Source organism: Cupressus sempervirens, chromosome 3, assembly GCF_028749045.1.
Source record: "Cupressus sempervirens isolate cs-2001-9-10 chromosome 3, ASM2874904v1, whole genome shotgun sequence".
Taxonomy (NCBI): domain Eukaryota; kingdom Viridiplantae; phylum Streptophyta; class Pinopsida; order Cupressales; family Cupressaceae; genus Cupressus; species Cupressus sempervirens.
Genome location: NC_143120.1, coordinates 1,079,956,788 through 1,079,973,294, shown reverse-complemented (window position 1 = coordinate 1,079,973,294; position 16,507 = coordinate 1,079,956,788).

The window sequence follows — 16,507 nt, the reverse complement described above, 5'->3', positions numbered from 1 at the left end:
ATATTAGACATAAAAATATATTTATCATTTAGATTATTTGTTAAAGATAGTATAGGTTATGATAATAGATTTTGTTTTCTTTTTAATTAAACAAGTAATATTTGCATATGTGGTAATTTTTAGTTTAGTATTAATAATAAAGTTTGCATCAAGAAGAAAGGATGTATATTGAAATAGAAGTTTGTAAATAATAATTATGATAATAATTGAATAGTAATAATTAATGAAATATTTAAAATAAGGTAAATCTAATATTAATAGAAACAAAATGATAAACTGATAAAGTTTCTTTAGTTACAACCTTAGAACTCTTTCCACTACAATTACACAATTGAATCTCACTTGCAAATTAGGATGTCTAATTTTGAGTATAGAAGAATGAGGGATTCATAATCATAACAACTTGACGTAGTTTTGTTTTAAATAACTAGCAACTAGGTGACCTCTTCACATTGAACTTGAAATCAACACTCCGATTGGAGCAAACTTCATTCCTCCTTCTAACTTCATCACCTCCTAGTCAAGGATAGATTAAGTCTCTTACCTCCAGTTTCCACATTTAAAAAAAAAAAATTGGCTTTTTATCTCGTAGAATTATGGGCATGACAATTCTAGTATCAAAGCTAGGTTCAACACTAGGAGCCTAACCCATTGCACTAACCTATGAACTGCAACTTTGTGTAGGATGCCTGCAGTCACCCGCAATAGTCATCAGAGGGCCAGGGGTCCTACAAAAAACCTTGTAGGAAAAGAGTGGTAGGATAGGATGTGGGAGGACCCCCATTAGGACAAGCTCCAAATATTGATCAGGTTTTGAATGCAATTAATCATTTGAATTGAGTAGTGCAGCAAAGGTTACCGCCTGTCATTCTAGAGCTAGGACAACGGGATGTAGAGGGGCATGGGGCTAGTATCAAGGAAAGGAGTAGAAGTCCCGCACCTAGACTTACAAAGGATTAGGGAGAAGCATTAGTACATCAGGTCGAGCCACTCCCTACATTAGAGCGAGCACCAGTGAGAGAACTTTGAGATGTTGGGGATGAGATTAGTGACCTTTTATGACTTAAGCCACCCTATTCACCGGTACCATAAATGGCACTTATGTAGAGGCATAGTTATTGATCTTATAGTGGTGCTTTGGGTTGCATACCCATGGGAGCAATCTAAAATGATGACTGGCTATACACCTACTACAAGATGATGCCTCCAATTGGTGGTAGCAAGAGGAGACTATACAGAGAGTTGACATAGAGACACTCACATGGGAGTCCTTTGTGGACCATTTTAGGGATAGATACTTGTTAGAACACTTTAGATAGAGGTAGGTTGAAGAGTTTATGATCTTTAGCAGAGGGGTGTCATAGTGGCCCAGTATGAGAGCAGGTTCTTAGAGTTACTCCCTTATGTGGAGTACATGAGAGATGAGAAGCCTCGCATCCATTGGTTCATTAAGGGCCTTAACTTATCTCTCTAGGGACTAGTGCAATTGGCTTTCCCTACCACTTTTCGAGAGGTATTCAAGATAACATTGGTTGTTGAAGACATTGGATCTACATAGGAATCTTGAGATAGGTACCATAACCAAAAATCCTCCCAAAAACCAGCTCAATAGAAACCTTATTGGAAGGGTAATCGGGGTAATTTAGTAGGGTCATCAAAGGGTCCACAGACACAATAGAGAGGGTAGCAAGGCACTAGATAGAGGCCATCATAGGGTTACCAGGGCTTGAAGCCCAAACAATGATAGTCACAGGGCCCTAGATAGGATTAGAGGCCACAAAGCTAGTGTACATAGCCATCCAGGACTTAGTAGTTCTCTAGGGGAAATTTTAGTGGGCCTAGCAAGACCAGGGGTCAGCAGTAGCCCAGGCTATACGGAGTATAGATTTAGAGTGATGGACCATGTTATGCTTGTGGTGCTATGGATCATATTGTGAGAGAGTGTCCACAAGGTCCCATGATAGGTAGTTAGTGAGGAGCCACCTCAGAGCCTACAGTAGGTGATATGGGCAAGTCCCATAGGGTGTTTGTAATAGTTGATGACTGCCAAGATGAGCATTAGGCTACAATGATTGAGGCTATAGGTATGATTAGAGGTTTTGAGGTTACTATACTTTTTGACTCAAAAGCTACAAACTCTTTTATTTCCCTACTCGTAGTGGAGTGTTGTAGGCTAGTGGCAGCTAGACAAGATGTTGACTGGGAGGTTGAGTTAGCTTTAGGGGCTAAGGTGTCAATTGATTCCTTGATCCATGAGTGACCAATTTAGATTGGAGATATGACCACCACTTTAGACTTGGGTATTACTCCTTTTGGATCCTATGATGTAGTTCTTGGCATGGATTGGCTTAGTGCCCACAACACCGAGGTGGATTGCAGATAGTGTAGACACCTAAAAATCATTTAGAAAATAAAGTATTTTTATTTTCTGAAAAAAATTGCTGATGACATCATCATTTATTAATTAATTAATTATTTAATTAATTAATTTATTTTTATGCCATTAAATCCCTTTATCTTAATTAAAAATATTTAATTAAGAAATCCCTCCCAAAAATGTTTAAATCTTATTTAAACATTATTTCCTTATTTATTAATTATTTAATTAATAAATTGACCCAAAATCATAAAATAAATAATATATTTATTTTTTGCCCAAAACTTGGCCAATTTCCTTAAGACTACTAACCTCTTCCAAAATCTTCTAAATCCTTCTTTAATTTCGATTAAAGGCTAATCCCATCATTTCCTACCCCTAATCCCAACTAAAAATATTTAATTAAGATTAAATATTAATCCTCATATTTATTAAAAATATTTTAATAAATATTTCCTCAACCCAAACCTTGAAATAAATAAAACTTTATTTATTTTCTAAAAAACCTTATTTATCCTCATCCTAAAAGCCTAGACTCTTCTAGAAGATGTCAATTCTAATCCTAAACCCCCCTCTAACCTTGTCACATTCACTAAACAAGGTTAGCCAACTCCTAAGCTAATCCTAATCCCTCTTCTAATCATGTGCACAACTTAAGCAAGGGTTAAGACTTGCTAACCCAAGCCAAAGTCAATAATCTCATCCTCCTTCCAACCATCTTTATTTATGACCCAACCATCTCTATTTGACCCAACTATCCCCATTTATGGCTTAACCTCCCTCATTACTCCTTTGACCAACCCATATCCTGCCCTCTCACATCCAATCACCTTGTGACATGTGTCACCTCCTAATTGGCCTTAAACAAGCACAATCCATGTGCTCCCCTTTGAGTGCATCCTAGCCCCCCCTTACCATCTTGCCATCCTTGCATCCTAACTGTTCATCCTTCCACCCCTTGGCCTATAAATAGAAGCCTCTCCCTTCACTAAAATCATCCACTTTTGAAGAAAACTTATAATGCTATTTTGAGAGCCTAAAAACTACCAAAATACTATTATAATGCTAAAAATCCTCCATACCTTCATTGTTGAATCATTCATCCACACTCATATTTGATTATCACTCATCCATTTGGAGCTTGAGCACATCATGAGCATACATCCACTATCCATCAGGGACATAGCTTCATCATCATGAGAAGCACTTGAGGAGTTTACCATCTTTGGTCTACTTTCCTCAAATTTTGTCTTCTTTGGTCCTATCTTAAGTGTTTACTTGTTTTTAGTATTGAGAATGCTTTTTATAGATTAGTGTTCATTTTACTCTACTAAAATAGGTGATACTATTTTTTTGTGAAATTTTGGTAGAAATATGCGTATTCATATATATGTGTTGTAAAAAAAAAAATTTCAAAAAAAAGTGTGTAAAATACATGCTTGTCTTTTTGGAGTGGCAGGGATTTTGGCCTCCAAAATTTTTCAAATTTCCTGCAAGTACCATCCAGACCCATCCAAACTAATTGGGTAGCCACCACAATGCCATTTCTAGTCACAACCCACGGCCTTTGAAAAACACCAACACCATTGCTCTCATTCATTGGATTCTAGCCATTGTAGTAAAACATCATGATATCAAGTCACTATCTAATCATGCATAGTCCACACCCATTGGATCTACCATGTTAGCAGGTCAATTTTTTTTTATGCCTATGATAGCCATATGGCCATGAAATTTAAACTTGCAAATTGATGATGTCAGCACGACATCATTTCTACATGCCCTTTTAAGCCTTGAGAAGCAACATTTGGTGTTTTGCTCATAACTTGAGCATCCGAACTCCATTTTTAGAAAATGAAAGATTGTCAAAAAGCTGGTTTTGAGCCTGTCATGATGGTATTGGTTTTTATCATATCTTTCAGCCTTTTAGATACTTATTTTCACTATCAATGACTAAACTTTGATGATTTTTGCAAGGATATTTGCTAACTCATGCATTCTCGATTGAAGACTTCTATCAAACCACTAATCATGTTTCTTGCAAGTTCTCCTTACATGTTTTAATGCTCTTGGAAAATGAACTTGAAAGTTTAAACACTTGTCTTTGAATGCATGTTGCTAAAATGAACTTGAATGTTTAAACACTTGTCTTTGAATGCATGTTGCTAAGATGAACTTGAATGTTTAAACACTTGTCTTTGAATGTATGTCACGTAAATCAATCTTGAATGCCATGGATTAAAATCAAGTTTTTCTTTGAATGCATGCTTAAAACAACAAACACAATCTTGAATGCAAAAGGTCAATTAATCATTACAATATCTCACACTTCATCTTTTGGGGCATAAAAAGAATCCACATTTTAGAAACTTCCTAAGTTATAAAAACCAAATAAAGACGCTTTGAGTGAGTTTGTTGACTCACCTCCTTTAATCACCCATCATTCTAACCATTGGTTGCAATCTCAGTGCCATATATGGGGATGGGTCTACCTAAGAGGGTGTTAAGTGCTCCACAAAAATCAAACTCCACTTACTTGTGTTTTTATTAGCTTTTCTAAATTAGAAAATTCCTTGAATGCACATTAGTCTCGCTAACACTTCATTTGGGCATTAAAAAAAAAAAATGAACAAATCTTGACATCGAGGGCCTCTGAGCATGTGCTTGAAATCAAATTTCACACATCTTTGTTTTGGGCTTAAAAAAAACTCACACTCAATCTTGAATGCCTTAAAGAAAAATCAATCGATACTTGACGTGGAGGGCCTCCAGGCACACGAGTTTACTTTTTTTGAACCTAAATCTTCTTGGTGTATTCATTCCTTGATCAATTTTACTTTTGTTAACAATTCAAGTTGGAATTGAACATTTGCATCATAAACATGTGTGTTTGCAAGGTCTAGATCAGAAAACTTAAGCGTCAATTGGAAAATAATTCTGTCTTTTAGCCCAAGATCATGCAAGTCTTCTCTCCCCTTGTCGTCTTTCGAGGCCATCTTGGGTGCATAAGATTAGACTCCAAAATCTTGTTTAAGTTCTAGGAGGCCTACTTGGGGATTTCATCACCCCTTGGGATGACCTCAACTCTAGCTTTCAGGTGGAGTGTAAAGATTGGGAGGTGAATCCAAAGACACCTCTCTTGGAATCAAGATTTTGTCACTCAGGCTAAGCCTCAAGGAACTTTATACCCTTGAAAAGTGAAAGAGGAGAAGTGGGTTACCGCTCCTCTCGGCTGTGTGAAATCTTTTTGGTTTGATCTATAGATTTGGGCCTCATGTACCTTGGGTATATTGAGGACTCCCTAGCTAAACCAACTGTCAGCCTAATAGACAACCATCTAGGGTGTTAATGTGTTTGAAGTGACTGATCGAAACATTTGTAAAACATACACACTCCTTGGCATAAGTATCACATTCTAAGAATCAAAAACTTCTATCTAGTTGTTCCTATCTATTGCTTGATTTTTTATTTGTTGAATGAATGTTTACCAAACTTGGTCAATCCTAGCTTAGGGCATACTTAGCATAGTCATTGCTTGTTTCAAAAATTGAACAATTCAAAGCAAAACAATCGAGATCTCTCAAAGCCAAGAAGATTCAAGAATTTATGTCAGAACAACCCAAACCCAAACAAAAGTCTCACAAAGCCAAACTCAAGCCATCTTAGGTATACCAAGAAATTTCAGCCAAGAAAAAGGAAGTAACACCAAGCCCTCGAATTGCCAAACTCCACAAAGAAGAAGACAAAGCTACCGACGAAGCCCTTCAAGATGCCTAGTTAGATCCAGGCATGTATGCTATGCTAGGGGCACTCGCTCCCCCACCTATAAACTCTGAATGGGAAGAGATGAAAAATGCTCTCAAAGCCCTCAAAGATGGGACAGACTCCAAAACTTTCAAGTTTGAGAATGATTGCCCATACCCGTTTGACAAAACCATCATGATGACATGGTTTCCTAAAAATTTTGAGACCCGCTAGTTTGAAAAATTTAGAGGGAAAAGTGATCTAGTCACACATGTTAAAAAATTCTATATGCATTGTCAAGAGGTAGCTTATAATGATGTGTTCCTCATGCGGCTCTTTCCCAAGAGCCTAGCAGGACCAGCTTTGGAATGGTTCTGTCGTATCCCTCAAGGTACTATTAAAATGTTTGTAGAACTTTCTGAGGCCTTTGTTGCTCAGTATACCCATCTCATTAAAACTGAATTTTTTGTAGTAGACCTAGTCCACACTAAACAAAAAGGTGGAGAAAGCCTCGCAGAAGACTTGCAATGCTAGCAGATCCTCACAAAAAGGATCTCTTGTACCATCCCTAAGCGTCATCTTGTCAAGATGTTCATAAAAAATGTACACCAAGCCTTGCTCATCATATGGTTATGAATTCTTTGCAAACATACAAGGACATCAAAGAAAAAGGAATGGGCCTTGAGCAAGGCCTCATTAAGGATGGTGTCATCAGATTGTACAAATAAAACACCCAGGACCAAGGTCCAAGCAATGACAAAACTCGATATTGGAACAAAAACAAGAATACAGTAACGGATGGTGCCACCGACACTCGACAGGTCCATATTGTTGGGGCGGCTACCAATGTCCCCACCACATTTTTCCAATGAAAAACTTATCAACAACAACCCCCTGTGTATCACCCCTCACTCATACAAAACAATCAAAAAATACCTGCTCATCATAATCAAACCAATGCTATCACACTTTCGGCAAGTACTAAACCTTGTGTTCAAAGATAATCTCGTGTATACACCCCATTGGGGAAACTCTTGATGAAATCTTTGAAAAACTAGCTAAAGATAATCTTATTTGACATCCACCACCACAACCCTTGGAACCAAACCAATCTAGGGCATCTTGGTATAAAGATAATGAGTTTTGCAAATTCCATCGCATCAAAGGACATACCACTCTCAAATGCATGCAACTCAAGGACTATGTCCAAGACCTAATTGATCAAAAGGAAATCATAGTGGGGGCACAAACTTCACCCAATGCAGGATTAATGATGTATCAAAATTCTTTCCCTCCTCATAACACAAACCTAGGAAAAGTACTCACAAACCTACCTGTCAACAAATCGAACAATACTCAAGGCAAACAAGGAGATAACTAAGACAAGTCTCAAAACTATACCTCAATGTATTTGGACTATGGAAACCTTATCGATTGCATATCGTAGGTTGAGCCATCCATCAACGTCATTAACATTAAGGGCCTAGATCCCTAATGTGCAGTTGCTACTCACCGAACTTGACTCAATATAGCTGGCCCACCTATTTTTGCACCATCAAGACCACCTCCATCTAGAGCATCTCCATCAGAATCATCTTCATTAGGGACACAATATAACATCTTGGAACATCTTGGAAACACGCCTGCCTAGATCTCCATTCTGGATCTCTTACAAACAAGCCCACTTTATCAAGAGATCCTCAATAGTATTCTACATGAGTCACGCATCCCCTCTGACATAAATGCCACCGAGTTTTGCAACTTGGTTGGCCATCTTTCGGGCTCATGTGCCTTATCCTTCAAAACCACTAATATCCCAAAAGTTGAACCAGATCATATCCTTCGACTCCGCATAGCCATCATGGTTTCTGACTTTGCTGTTAAAAGGGTCATGATACATAATGGATTGGCTTTAAATATATGTACTTTAAAGTTCGTCAAATAGGCAGGATGCACTAAGGCAGATATCATTAATGAAGTAATCACCATTAAGGCCTATGACAATTTGGAGCGCACCACTGAAGGAACCATCTTTCTCCCTATAAGAGTTGGCCCAGCCACTCAAGAAACACTTTGCCATGTAGTTGATCTTAACCTTCCATACAACATCCTCCTTGGTCACCCATGGATTCATGCCATGAAGGCCATTCCATCCACATATTATCAGTGTATCAAATTTTTGCATAATGGCACTGAGATAACCATCTACACAGATCCTAAACCCTTTGTTTATTGAAATGTGGTTGAAGCTTCATACACCAATCACTGTCCTAGGATTGAAATTTGTACCACTACAGACAGTTCCTCTGGCACCTGCCATGATCTAGACACCATTTTAGCCTCCACCCTCTCCATGATTAAGATCAACTACCAAGGTTGTGGTGAGTATAGTCTTACATATTCTTTTGCTGTTGGTTCTCTACCACTTGATCCCCATACTCAAGGATGCCCAACACATGAAGGGCCTATATCGAAAACAACCTCTCAACTTCAACAAATGGGCCCTACCACATTTATTACCAAAGGTATTCTTGGTGGAGAAGAGAATGCACCAGACATTAACACATGGCTATACAAGGAGCCCCCTCCTAAAAGTGAAGCACTTCTTGATCACTTTAAACAAAAAAATCCCTGGTCACATCGTTTGGCCATAGAGCAATGGGATTATCAAGGAGGTGGTTTAGGCTGCTAGGAATTAGATATGAGATAGCCTATAGAAGCACACCAAGGGAAAAAAACTCAAGGCTTGGGCTATGGAATCCCCGCAACTGGGGGCACTACAATGGAAGGCCATGCCTTTATGAACATCCAAAACACTCTCGTTGAGGTTGAAGACATCCCTGAGGAAGTTGAAAAGAAAGCTTATGATGATATTTTCCCTAATGAAATAATCCTTGGAGCCTCTGTGCTCTACCAATTATCCTTGAATCTCATAGACCTCCCACTCGCTCATCCCAAACTCATAGATTGGGACCAACCAAGTGTCATTCATGTTGAGAATTTCTCTACTAAGCACGCACTCCTTAAATTCATGGGGGCAAAAACACCACATAAACGGCCGCCACCACCATCGGCATATGTCTACAAGCTAGATCCTACAGGTTACTTTAGGGAGGAGGAAATCTCCAATCGCACAATAGAAATGCAAAAAGAAACAAAAAAGCAAAAAATCAAAGGAAAAATGTCCTCTGGTGAAAACTCCTCTGGAGCATCATTGGATAACTCAAAAAATGAAATAAAAATAAAGGATGTATCTGATGGTGAAAACCTCTCTGAGGCACCTGAAGATGGAGATTTCATCCTTCACCTACAAGAGCATAGGCATCCTATCTCTTCAGTTTTGATAGAGGAAACTCGGCCAGTAAATATTAGTTTGACAGAGATCCCACATATCACATACATCGCAACCTCTCTACCACCTAAATAAGAAGATCTTCTTATTGAGATTCTCCATGAAAATATAGGCCGCTTTGCATGGTCATATTAGGACATGCTAGGGTTGGATCCCAAACTAGTCGTACACCATCTAGCAGTAGATCCAGGAGCCAGGCCCATTAAGCAAAAGCTCCATAAGATGAACCCCAAAGTTGCTTTATTGGTTAAGGTAGAGTTAGAAAAATTGTTGGAGGCCAAAATCATTCATCCAATAGATTATTCTGAATGGATTTCTAACATGGTACCTATTACCAAGCCTTCTGGTGATATCAAAATCTACACTAATTTTAGGGATCTTAATAAGGCTTGTTCAAAGGATGACTTTCCATTACCAAATATTGACATGATTGTAGATCTCACTGCAGGTCATGAACTCTTATAACTAATGGATGGTTTCTCTGGATATAATCAGAGTCATATAGTAGAGGAAGATCAACATAAGACAACATTTACTACACCTTGGGGCACATTCTGCTATAATATGATGCCATTTGGGCTAAAGAATGCTGGGGCAACCTATCAGCGTGCCATGACAGTCATCTTTTATGACCTAATCCATAAGATTCTTGAGGATTACATGGATGATATTTTAGTAAAGTCTCTCAATGCTCTCACTTATTTCACCTCGAAGAAGTGTTTAATCAATTGGAAAAGTTTCGTCTCATGCTAAATCCAAAGAAATGTGTCTTCGGTGTCACCTCAGGCAAGCTCCTAGGCTTCATTGTGTCACAGCATGGTATTGAGATTGACCCCAAGAAGGTCAAAGGCATCATGGATATGGCTCATCCTAATACACTCAAGCACCTTCGTTCTTTGCAAGGAAAACTCCAATTAGTCCGGTAGTTCATTTCTCAACTTGCTAATAAGTGTCAACCTTTCACTCACTTGCTTAAGAAAGATCAGAATTTCAAATGAGACTCAGCTTACCAGTGCAATTTTGAGCTCATCAAGCAATACTTAGCTAATCTGCCTATTTTGGTTCCTCCAGTTGCAGGGCACCCACTCATATTGTACATCACAACAACTCCCACAACATTAGGTTCTCTTCTAGCACAACTTGACGATGCAAGAAAGGAACGAGCTATTTATTACATTAGCTGAACATTAGTGGGCTATGAGCTCAACTACATGCTAATGGAGAAGGTATGCTTAGCAGTAGTGTTTTCCACCCAGAAGCTACATCATTATATGTTGAGTCATACTGTGCAATTGATATCAAAGATTGATCCATTAAAATATATGCTCTCTCATACAGTACTCACCAGATGCCTAGAAAAATGGGTTACACTTCTTAGCGAGTTTGACATTCAATATGTTGACAAAAAGGCCATCAAAGGCTAGCTATTGTAGATCACTTAGTTGGTGCACCCTTAGTTGCAGATCACCCACTCATCATGGAATTTCCAGACGAATACCTCTGTTTGGTAGAAGAACAATCACTTTGGAAGCTATATTTTGATGGCTCCTATACATCTCATGGCTCTGGCACTGGCATACTCTTGGTTACACCTCAAGGTGATTATATTCCTAAGTCTTTCAAGCTACAATTTCAGTGTACCAATAACATTGCAGAGTATGAGGCCCTTGTTGTAGGCCTCAAAATTGCCATTGAATGGAATATCACAGAGCTTCAAGTTTATGGTGATTCTCAGCTTATCATTAAACAAGCATTGAATGAATACCAGACCAAGAATGACAAGCTACTACGTTATAAAAATCTAGTTGATCAATTAAAGGAGCATTTTACTCAGATCTGGTTCATACAAGTACCTAGACTCTAGAATAAGGTAGCTAATGCTATGGCTACTATTGGTTCTCTCTTGGAAATGCCATGTGAAGCTACACAATATGAATTCTTGGTTGACCAGCTGCATGAACTCGCATATGAGAATGACCAATCAACACAAGTCTGCATCTTGGTTGGTCCCCAATTGCCATGGTACCACAAAATTCACGCTTACCTACTAAATGGTATCATATCTCCTCACCTCACATGAACCCAATGCCAAAACCTTATATGTAGAGCTTCCTGATACACTATCATCGCCCAAACCCTATATCATCGTGGTTATCATGATACTCTATCTCGATGTTTAGATCAAAATGAGGCTGCGATGGCTCTTAAAGAGGTACACGCTAGACTTTGTGGTGCTCACACAAGTGAGATGGTGCTAACAAAGCAGATCCTTCGGGCTAGATACTATTGGCCTACTCTAGTACATGATGCATGTGAATTTGTGAAACACTATTTACCTTGTCAACAAGATGCTAATTTAGTATGAGCTCCAACACAGGACTTGCAACCTATTGCACCACCATGGCCTTTTGCTTGTTGGGAGTTTGATCTCATTGGTCTTATTGCACCACTTTCTTTAGAAGGGCATAAGTGGATAATCATCACCACTGATTAATTCACTAAGTGGGTTGAAGCAGTTCCCCTTGTCACTGCTATGAGAGTTCAAGTGTCCAAGTTTATCCTATATCATATCATATGTTGCTTTGGCATCCCAGCTACCATTTTCACTGACCATGGAGGTAATTTTGAAAACCTAAATATGGAGGAATTGTGCATTTCCCTTCATATCCATCATCATTTTTCTAGCCCATACTTCCCACAAGGTAACGGTTAGGTAGAGGCAACTAATAAAACCCTGCTCAGAATCCTTAAGAAAGTTGTCAATGACTCCGACCGTGATTGGTATTTGCAAATCAATCCCACCCTATGGGCATACCGCACTTCATTTCGCATAGCCACTGGCACAACTCCATACTCCTTGGTCTATGGTGCTGAAGCAGTCCTACCTATTGAGGTTGAACTCCCATTGCTTTGCATTTCTCTATGCGGACATATATCTAATGAAGACTATAGAGTGGCTCAACTTACTCAACTTGATGAAAAAAGGCAACATGCCTATGACCACCTCATGGTCTACCAGAATTGCCTTAAGTGCAATTTCAGTAAGAAAGTCCATCCACACAATTTTCAAGAAGGTGACATGGTACTCAAAGAGAATATGAAGGTTCAAGCTGATAGAGAAAAGAAAGGCAAGTTTGAGCCCACATGGCTTGGTCCTTATGTGGTCAGAACATCTTTTGGCTCAGGAGCCTATCAGCTATCTACCCTTGAAGATGAAGTCCTAAATGATCCTACCAACATTATTCACCTCAAAAAATTCTATGCCTAAGGGAAACAATTTGAAAATAAAAAAGAAGCAAAGAAAAATAAAGCGTATAATTGTGAAAACTTGGCAATTCAAGCACCTTGGATAGGTCCTTGGTGAAAACCTAGCAAATAGGCACCAGGTGTACTATAGCCTTTCCATTATCTATCAATGATCTCCATATCTTGTATCACCCCTTTACATCTCATCGCCCATCACCTCATTTTCCAAAATTTTCCAAATGTTCCTACATCCGCTGCACATCCGCTACTATGTTCTATCTTACATTCCAGAGTCATCCACCCATTTCCTTTTCATGCTTGTATATTTTTTAGTCTTACAGCAAAATCCAACATCACTATCTCATTCACATCCTAGTTCTACTTCAAAAATTGCCGAAAAGTTGTCAAAAACATTCATAAATCATCCAAAAAAAAAAGAAAAAAAAAAGAGAGCTTCCTTCTCTTACAAACCTTTTCACACACACCTTACTTTCCATAATAAAGGCTTTGACATGAGACAAAAACCTTTCATAGACCCTACACAATGAGAAACCAATAGAATTACAACCCTTTCACATAGACCTCTCAAAGAGAATCTTTTGGAGTTGTAACCATTTGCAATACCCATGCCAGTTGCCTCACACCACAAAAGGAGAACCAATCCCATCACTCCTCTACCGACCATCGATACATCTAGAGAATGAAGCCAAACTCACTCTTCAATGTCCTCCATTGGATCGCTAGAGGATTATGCACAAACCACCCCAACACTCAAACCCACAAGGATGGAGGGAAAGACAACGTTGATAGCCAACGCAGTGACAGAAACTATCCAAAAATACCAAAAAAAAAATTCAAAAATCACTCAACAATACCAAAAAAAAAAAAAAATCACCCAAAAATCACCCAACAATACCAAAAAAATTCATAAACTATCCAAAAAAAAAAAAAAAAATCAAAAATCACACAAAAATCACCCAACAATACCAAAAAAATTCAAAAATCACCCAAAAATCACGCAACAATACCAAAAAAATTCATAAACTATCCAAAAATACCAAAAAAAGTAATAAATCACCCAACAATACCAAAAAAATTCAAAAATCACCCAAAAATCACTCAACAATACCAAAAAAATTCATAAACTATCCAAAAATACCAAAAAACTCAAAAATCATCCAACAATACTAAAAAAATTCATAAACTACCCAAAAATACCAAAAAAAATTCAAAAATCACCCAAAAATACCGAAAAAATTCAAAAATTGACCAAACAATAGCAAAAAAATAAAAATAAAAATTTCAAAGCATTCGAAAGGGGGTCATAAATACAAAATATGGCCATAAAAGCTTGAAACATTAAAATACCACCCCAAAATTCCTCTCAATTTCTGATATTAAGAAATTGATATTAAGAAGAAGCGTGATAATGTCCTGAAACATAATTCCAGGCTTAGGAAAATCCAACACAACTTAGATAGCGAAAGAGATGCCGCAAAGCCGATTGTCACCTTCCTTCCATGCAACCATTATTAATGTGAATCAAGAAGGATTTTGAGTCTTATTTAAGTTGTAGTGGCCACGTTTAGTCTACCTAATTTCAACAAATATAAAAATATTGTCTGAAAAGCCCAAGTGTCATTTTTGGACCATTCTAGCACCTTTTTAGGCTTTCAATAATTTTTCAAGGCCCATGTGTCCTTTTTGGACCCCTTTAGCACCTTTTTAGGCCTAAAAGTTTTTTTCAGGGCCAGTGTGTCCTTTTTGGACCCCTTTAGCGCCTTTTTAGGCCTAAAAGCCTTTTTTAGGGCCCATGTGTCCTTTTTGGACCCTTCTAGCGCCTTTTTAGGCCTAAAAGCCTTTTTCAAGGCCCATGTGTCCTTTTTGGACCCCTTTAGCGCCTTTTTAGGCCAAAAAGCTTTTTTTCAGGGCCCATGTGTCCTTTTTGGACCCCTTTAGCGCCTTTTTAGGCCTAAAAGCCTTTTTCAAGGCCCATGTGTCCTTTTTGGACCCCTTCAGCGCCTTTTTAGGCCTAAAAACTTTTTTTCAAAGCCTATGTGTCCTTTTTGGACCCCTTTAGCACCTTTTTAGGCCGAAAAGCTTTTTTCAGGGCCCATGTGTCCTTTTTGGACACCTTTAGTGCCTTTTTAGGCCTAAAAGCCTTTTTCAGGGCCCATGTGTCCTTTTTGGACCCCTTTGGTGCTTTTTTAGGCCTAAAAGCTTTTTTTCAAGGCCCATGTGTCCTTTTTGGACCCCTTTAGTGCCTTTTCAGGCCTAAAAGCCTTTTTCAAGGCCCATGTGTCCTTTTTGGACCCCTTTAGCACCTTTTTAGGCCTAAAAGCTTTTTTTTAAAGCCCATGTGTCCTTTTTGGACCACTCTAGCACCTTTTTAAGCCTGAAATAATTTTTCAAAGCTCAAGTGCCCTTTTAAAATCATTTTAGTGCCTTTTTAGGCCTTAAATAACTTTTCCATGGTACAAATGTCCTTTTTGACGCCCCATAAATACCTTTTTAGGCTTAAGGCACCTCTTTCAAGGCCTTATTTTGATCCTTTTCGGCCCCTGAGATGCCTTTATAGGCCCAAGCACCTTTTCAAGCCCTCAAATTGCCTTTTTAGGCCTAAACGCCTTTTTTTAAGGCCCTATTTTGATCCCTTTTCAGCCCTTGAACTACCTTTTTAGGCTTAAAGAGCCTTTTTCAAGGCCCTATTTTGCTCCTTTTTGGCCCCCGAGATACCTTTATCAGCCCAAGCACCTTTTTTAGGCCCCCATACTGCCTTTTTAGGCTCAAGCACCTTTTTCAAGCCCCTGAGACATTTTTTTTGGCTCACACATTTTTTTTCAAGGACCTCTTTTGGCCATCACATGCCTTGCGTAGATCCCAATGCCTTTTCCACGCCTCATCAACATCTGTCTCATCACACACCTAGAGAAACATCCCCACAATTTGTCTTATTATTGTCTGTCATACTTGCTAAATCTACACAAACATTCTCGCCTACGAGTCATGGTTACCCTTACTCTACCAATTGTATTGTTCCCACTTTTACAAGTGTCAAGCTATTTCATTATTTATCCCAAAAACACAAAAAAATTCTAAATATATATCAAACATCCCAAAAAAATTTAAATATTTGACAAAAAACACAAAAACATCCATATATCTTCCATAAAAATCCAAAACGAAACAAAACATAACATTACATTATGAACAACATATGTTGATCTTTTGATTGCCACAACAATAAGCACAAACTTTCTATTCTCCTATGACAGCAACAACGATTTCCATTTAACTAATAATCTTTGGCATATTTTTTATTCTTACCTTCCAAGGGGAGGTGGCAAGACAGGGTGTCCAAACAATGGCATTCCTTTAGACCCAGTCCCAGATGATGATGCGCCTGGAGTCATTCTCACACCTACCCAAAGTGTATCCATGGGGATCGGGATGTTACCACACCTCAAGAGTGTGTTTATCTGCTCCATAAAATGTTTTTCAAAGTATACAACTCCTCTCCTTTGCTCCAAAGGGAATTCTTTGTGATATAATCCCATGTAGTATGCCGCCTCTCATACAACCCTCACTAATTGCTCCATGACATCCTTCATTTCTACCCATAGTCTTTCTACTCCTAGAATAGTTGTTGTCCTCTGTGCAATATCATGTTCTCTTTCATATCTATTCACTAGCATTTTCATTGACTCCCTCTCATGTTTCATTGTATTCAATTAATTTTGGTACCACGTAATGCATGCATTACTTGCATTCAACTGCTCTTGTGCCCT